Consider the following 10,767-nt stretch of genomic DNA (forward strand, 5'->3'; position numbering starts at 1 on the left):
ATCTACCCACCTCGGCCTCCCAAAGCACTGGGATTACAGGTTTGAGTCACTGCGCCCAGCTATTTATGTGTACCTGTGAAGGCATCACCTGCCCTGGAAACGTGAGACCGAAAACTTGGTCACAAATCAAGTGGACATTTTAGAGTGTCAGCACGATCTGCGTCCATATTTGACGACAATTTTTTAAAAAATGATGTTTTCTGTAATCCTGGATTTGCACGGCGTGATCTTGATGGTGTCACCTTTCTCCCGTTTCTACCCCAGCAATAATCTTAAATTCTACTCAAAACAAAGAGCTCCCTGTCGGCAGTTAATCCTCAAAGGGAGAGCTTTGTTTGAGACTAAAAAACCTCATTCACCAGTGTTGGCAAGAGCTGGCATTCTTCGTGCCCACTCGGCCCAGTGTTTCCAGCTCTGACTAGGAGCCTGCATTTGCACCCCTTGCAGGGAGAGCTGTCTGTCACATGGCGCATTAGTGAAACAGGTATTCAAGGGAATAAAAAGGGAATGAGAGCAGCGGCCAGGAATAGAGGTGGGGCTGGGGTGTCTCCAGGCTCCAGGTGTGCTAATCGAGGGGGTTTCTGGGAAAATGGGACCCAAGGACAGAGGAGGAGCTGGGTCTTCCGGGCGATTCTTCCCATGCTCAACACACACACTTTTGTATCTGTTTTCAATGCTGTGTAACAAATTGCCATAAACTTGGTGGCTTAAAACGTTGTTTGGCTACCCATCAGCTCTGGAGGTCAGGAGTTCCACACAGTGTGACCAGGTTCCCTGCCTCCGGTCTCGCCAGGCTGAAGGCAAGGTGTCGGCAGCCTGCGTGCTCCTCTGGCCTTCCAAGCTCATGTGGTTGGGCAGCATGCCATCCCTGTGGTGTCAGGCCTTGGTCTTGCTGGCGTCAGGGTCACGCTCAGCTCCTGATGGCCCCCTCATTCCTAGCTCCATGGCCCCTTCCATTTTGAAGCCAGCAATCGAGAATCTCCCTCACGTCAACTTGCCTTTAGGCTTTGAATCTCTTTTTCCAGAAAGGGCCTCGTCCCATTTCCCAGCTGGCCTGGTTGTTAGGTCAGGGTCCCTTCAGCTCAAATAGTCATGATGCCATAGCAGAGCTTGCTCATGGAGGGCTAACCCATGGCATCCTCGGGCCCTTCCACACTGGAGATGGGGGATTATGATGCAAGGGGTGGGCTGCTGACGGGTCACCCTGGCATTCCACCTGCCGTGCCTGCCTTCATGGTCATGAGCAGACACTCAGAGCTCCTCACCAATGGGGCCTCAGAAGCCCTGGCGATGGCCCCGAAAGCCCCACACTCTCAAATCCATCAAAGCCAGTGGTTATGGCCTGAGGCCTGGGCCCCAGGCTCAGGTATAAATCTTAGCTCTGATCTCTTGGTCGTGTGAGCATATCGGCCAGAATGGGTTAGATGATCTGCAGTGGCAACCAAGCCCAACGTCTCTATGGTTTCAAAAACTGAGGTGTCTCTCTCACACACATCACATGCCTCTTGCAGGCTGGCAGAGAGACAGTGCTACCATGGTCACTCAGAGACCCAGACAGACAGAGCAGTCATCCTCTTAAATGTGACCAGTAGCCAGGCCAGAGGGAAAAGAGAATGTGGCCTCAGCGAATCTCATGGCCAGCCCTAACTCTGAGAAGGCAGGGAGGCGCCCTCAGGGATAGAGAGCTGTAGTGCTTTTGAATGCTCCATGAACACTCCGTGAAGTGGGTGGGTGATCTTCGGTGAGTTTTTTTCTAGTCTGAGCCTCAGTTTCCTCATCTGTGAAACAGACTTGGGAGTGTGGCCTAGTCAGAGCCGGACGCTGTGTGTGGGATAAGAGCGAGCTGGGCTCTTGCCACGTGCAAGGTCTTGTGAGCTCATCTGCTCCCACAGCGGCCACCCTGCACAGCCTTGTGAGCATGCAAAACACCGCTGAATTCTACACTGTAAAATGGTAAATGGTGTGGTATGTGAATTCTATCTCAATTTTCTTTTTTGAGACGAAGTTTTGCTCTTGTCATCCAGGCTGGAGTGCAATGGCACAATCTTGACTCACTGCAACCTCCACCTCCCAGGTTCAAGCGATTCTCCTGCCTCAGCCTCCTGAGTACCTGGGATTACAGGCACCGACCACCACACCTGGCTAATTTTTGCATTTTTTGTAGAGACAGGGTTTCACCACATCGCCCAGGCTGGTCTTGAACTCCTGACCTGAGGTAATCCACCTGCCTGTGCCTCCCAAAGTGCTGAGATTACAGGCGTGAGCCACCGTGCCCGGCCGTGTCTCAATTTTAGCAAGTCAGCTTGCTTTGTGAAGCTCTGTCTATTTGGGAGTTGATAAAATCAGAAATCTCTTTTTCTTTACGTGCCCAGGGTCTGTTTCCCTGTTTTTCTTATGACAGCACCTAGTTTTCCTCTGAGAAACTGCTTTTCTGCCACTTTGTTTGGCCCTGGTGAGCTTCTCACACCTGCTCCATGTCAGCAAACCTGCCTGCTCCAGTCAGGCATGGGCAGTGGCCCCATGCTGGCCCTGATCCTTCTTTCTCTTCATATAATCAGGTGGAGGGGTGGCATGATCCTAGGGGGACCCAGCAATCAGAATCCTGCCCCGGGACTGCCAGAATGGGCGTGGTATAAGCCTGGCTCCCTCCTGGACTCCACGAGGAAGCAAATCCATGGGGAAGATGGTGAGGCTGACACAGAGTGGAAGCGGAGATGGACAGAGCCTGAAGACACATTCCACATCATCAGAGGCTGACCCTGTCCTGAATATCAGCACTGCTAAGTTTGCCAAACTCTAATCTGAGCCTTTGTGTTCAGCCATGTCTGAAGCCAAATGCCCCTCCCCAACTTTCCAACCCCAGGAGCCAGTGAAGTTCTTCTCCTGCTTAAGCCGCTGTTTGAGTCGGGTTTCTAGCCCTTGTGATATGGTTTAGGATGTGTCCCCTGCAAATCTTATGTGAAATGTGACCTCCAGTATTGGAGGTGGGCCTGGTAGGAGAAGCTTAGGTCGTGGGGGCAGCTTCCTCATGAATGGCTCGGTGCCTCTCATGGTGATGAGTGAGTGCTCGCTCTGGTAGTTCATCCAAGAGCTGGTTTTTCACAACAGCCAGACACCTCTGTGTCTCTCTCTTGCTCTCTGTCTTGCCATTTGATAGGCTGCCCTCCCCCCCTTCTGCCATGATTGGAAGCTTCTTGAGGCCTCACTAGAAGCAGATGCTGGCACCATGCTTCCTGTACAGCCTGTAAGCTTTTTCTGTATAAATTACCCATTCTTAGGTATTCCATTATAGCAATGCAGGTGGACTGACACAATAACCCTGCAATCAGAGTTGTGTTAGCTGGGATTACAGGCACCTGCCATTGTGCCCAGCTAATTTTGTATTTTCGTAGAGACAGAGTTTCACCCTGTTGACCAGGCTGGGCTTGAACTCCTCACCTCAGGTGATCTGCCCGCCTCGACCTCCCAAAGTGCTGGGATTATAGGCATGAGCCACCGCACCTGGCCAGCATAATGTTTTCAAGGTTCATCCATGTTATAGCTGTATTAGTATTTTCTTCCTTTCTGTGGCTGAATTTTGCGTCTTTCTGTGGCTGAGTCATATTTTGTGGCCTATTCTGGTACGCATGGACCACATTTTGTGTATCCATTCATCAGCTGATGGACATTAGGCTGCTTCCAGTTTTTAGTTCCAGTGACCAGTGCTGCTCTGAACAGGTGCATATGTGGATTTGTCTGAGAATCAGGTTGCAGTTCTTTTGCGTGTGTATCTTAGAGTGGAATTGCTGGGTCATACGTTCATTTTAACTTTAACGTTCTGAGGAACCACCAGGGTGTTTGACCCAGTGATTGCACCATTTTAATTCCCACCAACAGCATCCGAGGGTTCAAATCTCACCACATCTTCACCAGCACTTGTTCTTTCCATTCCCTTGATTATGGCCACCTCGGGTGGGGCGAAGAGACATCCTGTTGTGGTTCTGATTGGTATTTCCCTAATGACTAACAGCATTTGGCATCTTCTCATGTGTTTGCTGTCCATTTGTTTATCTTCTTTGGAGAAATGCCCGTGGAAGTCCTTTGTCCGTTTTGTAATGGACTCATTTGTCTTTTTGTTGTTGAACTGTGATCGTTTTATTGATATATTCTGGATACTAGATCCTTATGCAACAGTTAACTTCTAACATTGGCAAACAATGTGAACATTTAGAACTGACCAGCGAACACAGATTCTTGCTCTTATAACTGGGGGTTCATCCAGGCAAGATGTGAAAACAGAGGTCTGAGTCATAGACGTATAACCTGGGCCAGTCGGCTGGCCGTGCCTTGCCGATAGGGAGGACCCTTGTTAGATCAAGTGTGTGGCCCACGCTTTTTTTTTTTTTTTTTTTTTTAATAAACCTTTAGTTACTCACGTGAATCCCTCTGTTCCCATCATCCAACTTGCTCGTTTAGCATGCTGCCCTCTCTGTCTCAGACTTGTTTTTAAAAGGATTAAATCATTACAGAAACAGCTGAGGCCCTCATACTCCCCCTAATCCCATGCCCATGGCCTCTTTAGGAATTATCTTTATCTAAAGCTGCTTTGCTGAGGGATTTGAAGCAGCTTATGATAGCAAGCACAGATACAGCGAGACTCACAATTGCCGCCTATCGGACATGAATGGGATGGGAGCAGGTGGGAAACTCTTGAGCTCACCTTTCTCCCTTAGGTTGTTGAGATATCACCTGAATTCTGTCACCTCTCAAGGTGAGATATCCCCTGTCCTGCTTGACAGAGAGCGGAAGTGGCTGGGACATTCCCTCCATGTGGCCGGAGGGAGGGTGGGCAGGGCTCGGAGTGGCTGGCTTCCAGGGTGTGTAACTCGGGCGGCCGCACAAGGCCCATGCTCACAAGGTCTCCAGGCTTAGTTTAAAACTCTCCTGGCACCATCTGGAAATTCCTAATAATTCTTAATAATTATGTAGCCACTCCTGTCCCTTTTGGGTTGCCAGATTTAGCAAATAAAAATATGACACTCCCAATTAAACATGATTTTTAGATAAACAACAAATGCTCTTTTAGCATAAGTATATCCCATGCAAGTAAAAACATAAGCTAGCTAATTTTGATGTTCAGATAAACAATGAATAATTTTTCTAGTATATCTCATGCAATATGTGGGACATACTTATACTAAAACATTATTTGTCATTAGCATAAGTATATCCCATGCAGGTAAAACTATAAGCTAGCTAATTTTGATGTTCAGATAAACAATGAATAATTTTTTTAGTATATCTCATGCAATATATGGGACATACTTTTATACTAAAACATGGTTTGTCATTTTTCTGAAATTTAAGTTTAACTGGGCATCCTGTGTTTTATCTGGCAGCCTTATGCCCATTACCTCCACGTATCAAGAACAGACGTTTCCTGTCTTCTTTTAGAGACTTGGTATAGTAGCTGTTAGGTTCTGAGTTAGGGGAAGAAAAGGAGACCAAGCTTTGTCTCTTTGGTAAAATGGTGCTGAGGTGAAAACGTGTGCCTGTGTCTTGTACGTGGAAAGAACCAGGTGCCCGCCCTCCCTCCTGTGCAGAGGCTTCTGCTCACAGCCTGAAGGCAGATGGTGTGGACTTGGATCATTCAGACCTGCGAGTCTCTGATCTTTCAGTATCTGTGGCTTTGGCCTTAAGGCAGCCCTACTTCTGTTGGAGAAGCAGGGGGTGAGAGGCAGAGGAGAAGAGGGGGACAAGAATTTGGAAAGAAAAACATATACAGAGTGTCCTCGTGCCAGGCTCTGAGGGAGGCTCTGGGGTACCAAGATGAGCAAGGAACTGTGAAGTCTGGAGCAATTCCTCCCAAAGATGCAGGTGAAGATGTAGAGGCTAGAGCCATGCAACAGGGCAGCCTATCACTCTAACCTGCTCCCGGGGCCCCGACACGGCGGTCTTAGACCAAGTTATGAGTGTTGAGTGGCTGTTGATGGGGAGTGACAGCAGGCTCCTGAGGGGCCAAAGGAATCTCAGTGTTTTCATGTAGGAAGCATAGATATACACATGGTGGATAAACAGACAGTGTATGTGTGGCATCAGCATTTTATGGGGAGATAAATAAGAAAAATATGTCTAAAAAGCTTCCCTGGCTGGACGTTGTGGCTCACGCTTATAATCCCAACACTTTGGGCGGATCACCTGAGGTCAGGAGTTCAAGACCACCCTGGCCAACATGGTGAAACGTCATCTCTACTAAAAATACAAAAATTAGCCATGTATGATAGTGGGCATCTATAATCCCAGCTATTTGAGAGGCTGAGGCAGGAGAATCACTTGAACCTGGGAGACAGAGGTTGCAGTGAGCCAAGACCATGCCATTGCGCTCCAGCTTGGGCAACAAGAGCAAAACTCCATCTCAAAAAAATAAAAATAAAAAGCTTCCAAGGTGGAGGGGAAACATTAATTTTTTAAAAAATTAAGAAACATTGGGTTAGAAGAAGAGATGAGCAGTAAACAAGTTGACCAGTTATCTAAGTATATCTAAATCCATCAGTATAATACTGAAACAATTCAACCAGGCTAAGGGCAGCAGCAGAATTAAACAGGGTGATTCGACCAAGAGTAATGGAAAGAGTGCTACTTTGGCCAGGGTGGTCAGGGAGAGCTTCCTGGAGGAGGTGACCTTCAAGTAAGTTCTGAAAGATGGAAGCCCATCACAAAGAAAGCCAGAGACACTTCAGGTAAAAGGAATAGCAACCACAAAGATTCAGAGTCAGGAAGTAGCTTAGTTTGTTCTAGATAATGATCAGGCGGTCATTATGCAGATTCCACTCTCTTAATGGGAGATTGTTACTCCCATTTTTACAGCTGGGGAAACTATGGCTGAATAACTTGCCCAATTCCCCTGTATCAGTCAGAGTTCAACCAGAGAAACAGAGCCAGTAGGAGGCAGATATTAAGGGATTTATTGGAGGGAACTGGCTTAGGCGATTGTGGGGCCTGGCCAGGCAAGTTGGGAGGTGTGGGAGGTGGTGAGGACAGGCTGGGTCTCTCGGGTACTGCTCAGGCCGCTGTCACAGGAGGAATTTCTTCTTCTGCAGGGAGCCTCTGCCGGCTCTAAGGCCCTCCCACCGACTGGATCAGGCGCACCTGGGTCATCCAGGCCACGCTCCTTTACTTAAAGTCAGCTGATGATGGGCTTTAATCACATCTACTAAACGCAGTTGCAGCAACACCTAGGTGGGTGTTTGGTTGAATAACAGGGAACTCTGGCCTCACCAGGTTCAAATTGCCCATCTTGAGAACACCCCATCTAGTAAGCGGTAGAGCTGAGGTTTGAACTGAACCTGACCTTAAATGGGCATTTTGATTACCATAGGCAATTAATTAATCCATGCAGCCACCCTGGGAGGCAGGTGTTACTATCCCCGCCAGCTGAGACTTACTGAACATCGCTCCTAGCCGGCATTCCAGAGACACTTGAATGAATGAATGAATGAATGAATGTGTTTAGCCAAGACTCTCAGCCTGCTCTGCCAGACTCCAGCACCTGCTCACTCCCCACCTTCCCCATCTTGCCCTCACCCATCAGGAGCTGACTGGGCAATCTGAGCAGTGGGGACTTTTATTCTGGTGAGGAAACCCAGAGTGGGGTGAACTTGCTGTGGAGGGAAATGAAGGGTGCAATGCAGGTCAGGGTTCTGGCCAAGTCTGAGGCAGGCCACTGGGTCTGTGTGTCCACAGAGGCAGAGGGCCCAGGTCTCTGTCCTTCTGTCTTTAGACTACTTGTGGCCCTGGCCGGGAGGGCCACATACCCAAGACAGTCATCCTGGGCTGCACATGGTCACTCAGCATCTTGCAGCCACCAGCAAAAGACAGGATTGGTGGCCAGGCCCTGGCCTTCCCCACGCCTGACCACCTGCCAGGCTGGGACTGGGGGTGCGGAGGCCGCTGCTTTGATGCTGAGCTGCACTTAGCCATTTCCCGGACGACTGGCTCGTGAAACCAAATATGAGGGATTGGAAGACTTTTATGGGGGGCTTTTCTGCTTCCAGCAAATTCCAGGGCACCAATTTTACAACCCCCCAATTCCAGGCCTCCCTTTGCCTCCATCCCCTTCATCTACGGGGAAGAACTGAGGCTTCCACTGACTTGGGGAGCAGTGGGGAGTGTCTCAGGTTGAGGCAGGGGTGACCAGGCAGGAACCAAGGGAAGGGGCGTGGGTTTTACGCTGCCAGGCTCACGGCCATCTGTGCAGGGGAGGCTCTGGGTCTGCAGGGAAGCTGCCCAGGTCTGCACCCAGGCTTTGCTGCTCACTAGCTCAGGCAGGCCCCTGACCTAACTGCTCTGTGTCTCAGTTTCCCCTCTGTAAAGGGGGGTGGCAATAGTGCCTGCCTTGTAGGGTGGCTGTCAGGGCCAAACAAACTAATAGATGTGTACACGAGGAATACAGCCTGCACGTAGGTGCCCGCAGACAGGAGCCATCCCGCCGCCCAAGTTGTTACTTCTACGTGACACAGGCATTGTCCCCTCCCCCACCCGCCCTCCCATCAGCCTCGTGGGGAGTTCTCTGAGCATCTGTTTCACAGCGTGGAGAGCTGAGCACCTCCCCACAAATCCTATACATTTACTCACCCCTGCCCTCACGCCTCTCCAAGGCCCAGGGAGTTTGCCAACTTCCTGGAGTGCCATGTTCACCCCAGGTGGGCAGGGCTCTACCCCTCCCAGGCCTGGGCAGCCAGGCGCCTGTCCTCCCTGCCTAGGGGCTGGGTGTTCTCTCACCAACTCAGGACACCCGGGAGGGGAGGGTCAGGAGGTTGGTGTGGATTCCCACCAGCTTGGGTCCTGTGCCAATCTTGGCAGCCCCCACGCCCTGGAGCCCAGTTCCCTCTTCGTCAAGAGGGCATCATCGCAACAGCACCTGCTCCCCAGGGCCCAGTGCAGACTGAAGGAGGAAAGCAGACTGGCCTCTTCCCGGAGTCTGTGCAGAGAGAAGGTGGTTGTAATGGGTGCAGGTGGTGGTATGGAAGCGTCAGTGCCTGTGCTTGTCCTCTGGCCGGGTCTGTGTGGAGGAGGGGTCAGAGTGGGGCCCTCCCAGCTGGGCTGACTGATCCCTGCCGGGCCATGTCCCAGCCTGGGGCCCTCACTGCCCTCTGGCCCTGCCAGGATTCACAGGCCTCTGGGAAAGTTACAGCAACCTGGTGGGTCCGTGGCTCCCCCAGCAGGTCTGAGGATCTGGGGTCACTGCTCCGGGAAGGGCTCATGAGCACCTGGGGTAGGGCACAGGCAACTCTCAGGAGGGCAGCAGCCCTGTCCCGGTGTGCTGGCTGTGTGGAAAGTGGTGTGTGTGACAATATTTGTGAGTGTGTGTGTCCACGCACGCAAGCCTGCCTGTTGGAGTGTGCATCTGTTTGAGTGTGTGTGAGCGAATGTGCAGGGGTCTGTGTGTGAGCAAGCATGTGTGTGAATACATGTTTCTGTGTGTGTGGGACCGGATGCGTGTCAGTGTGTGACCGTGGGGCTGCGCGGGTGCTGTGTCCTATGTCACCTGCGAGAGCGCAGGCCGGGGCACAGTGAGTGCAAATGCCCTCTGGTGGGTGCTCAGCATTTTCTCAGCCGTTACAAGAAGCCTGGGGGGAACTGCTTTCTCTGCAGCCCGCGGCAGGGGTCACGCTCCACACAGGTCCTGAGAATGAAGCAAGAGCTGAGGCTGGGAGGAGGCCTGCGTACCCCTCACTCACCACCCAGCAGCTGTTCACTGAGTGCCCATGCAGGTCAGGTGCAGGGACACTCACTGCACCCCTGTTCTGTGGATGAGAAACGGACACTCGGGGCTGAGATGCCTTCCCTTCCCCGGCCCATAGCTAGCCAGGATCTAACCTAAGTTGTGCCCCCTCAGCCTTTCCTCCTGCCAGACTGCCCCCATGGGCTCCTCCTGTAACCTCTGCCCCCTCATCTTTACCCCCGTCCTGGGGGTCCATGTCCCAGCCCCAGCCCCATACCATGCCTGACTTCTCTACTGGACCTGGGTCCCGGAAGACATCACTTGATCCCACTGCCAGCCCGCTGGGCATGGCATGTGCCTCATATGTGGTTGTTGAATGAATCCCTCTCTGCTTTGGCTGCCTGGCTCCTCTTGCCATTACAACTTCCTCTCCTCCAGGAAGCCTTCTATGATGTCACATCACCCTGTCTCGGGGCTCACCACCACACACCTTCACCCCACAGGTGTCTGCCTCCTTCGCCAGACTGTGTTGTTCAGTACTGTATTGCCTGGCACACAGAAAGCGCTTAGTAGATATGTATTGTTGAGAAAAGGAATGACCGACTGAATGAATGAATGAATGAATGGGCGGCATGGGGATGGGGAAAGAGACGAGCGAAGGGTAAGAACGCTAACTCATGTGGACGAGTAATGACAATCCTGCAGGCCTCCCCACCCCCCATGCTGTGGTAAAGAAGCTGCTGACTGGGACCCAGCCTGTGACCAAGCCTGGCGAGCCTGGCAGAACCCAGGAAGTCAGAGCCAGCGGCTCAGGTTGAGTCCCAGCCTCAGCACTCACCCGTGCACGGATGGAGAGGAGGGAGCAGGTGGAGGAGCAATGGCAGGTGGGGGCAGACATACGCAGGTCGGGGGCTCACGAAGGTGGGGTGCTGTGGGCTGGTGGGGGTGTGTGCACCTGTGGAGGTGTGTGGTGCAGGTGTGTGTGTGGAGGTGTGTGTGTGGAGGTGTGTGGGGTGGAGGTGTGTGTGTGGAGGTGTGTGGGTGGAGGTGTGTGGGTGGAGGTG

The sequence above is a fragment of the Cebus imitator genome, unplaced genomic scaffold (assembly GCF_001604975.1).
Source record: "Cebus imitator isolate Cc_AM_T3 unplaced genomic scaffold, Cebus_imitator-1.0 Scaffold99, whole genome shotgun sequence".
In the NCBI taxonomy this organism is placed as follows: domain Eukaryota; kingdom Metazoa; phylum Chordata; class Mammalia; order Primates; family Cebidae; genus Cebus; species Cebus imitator.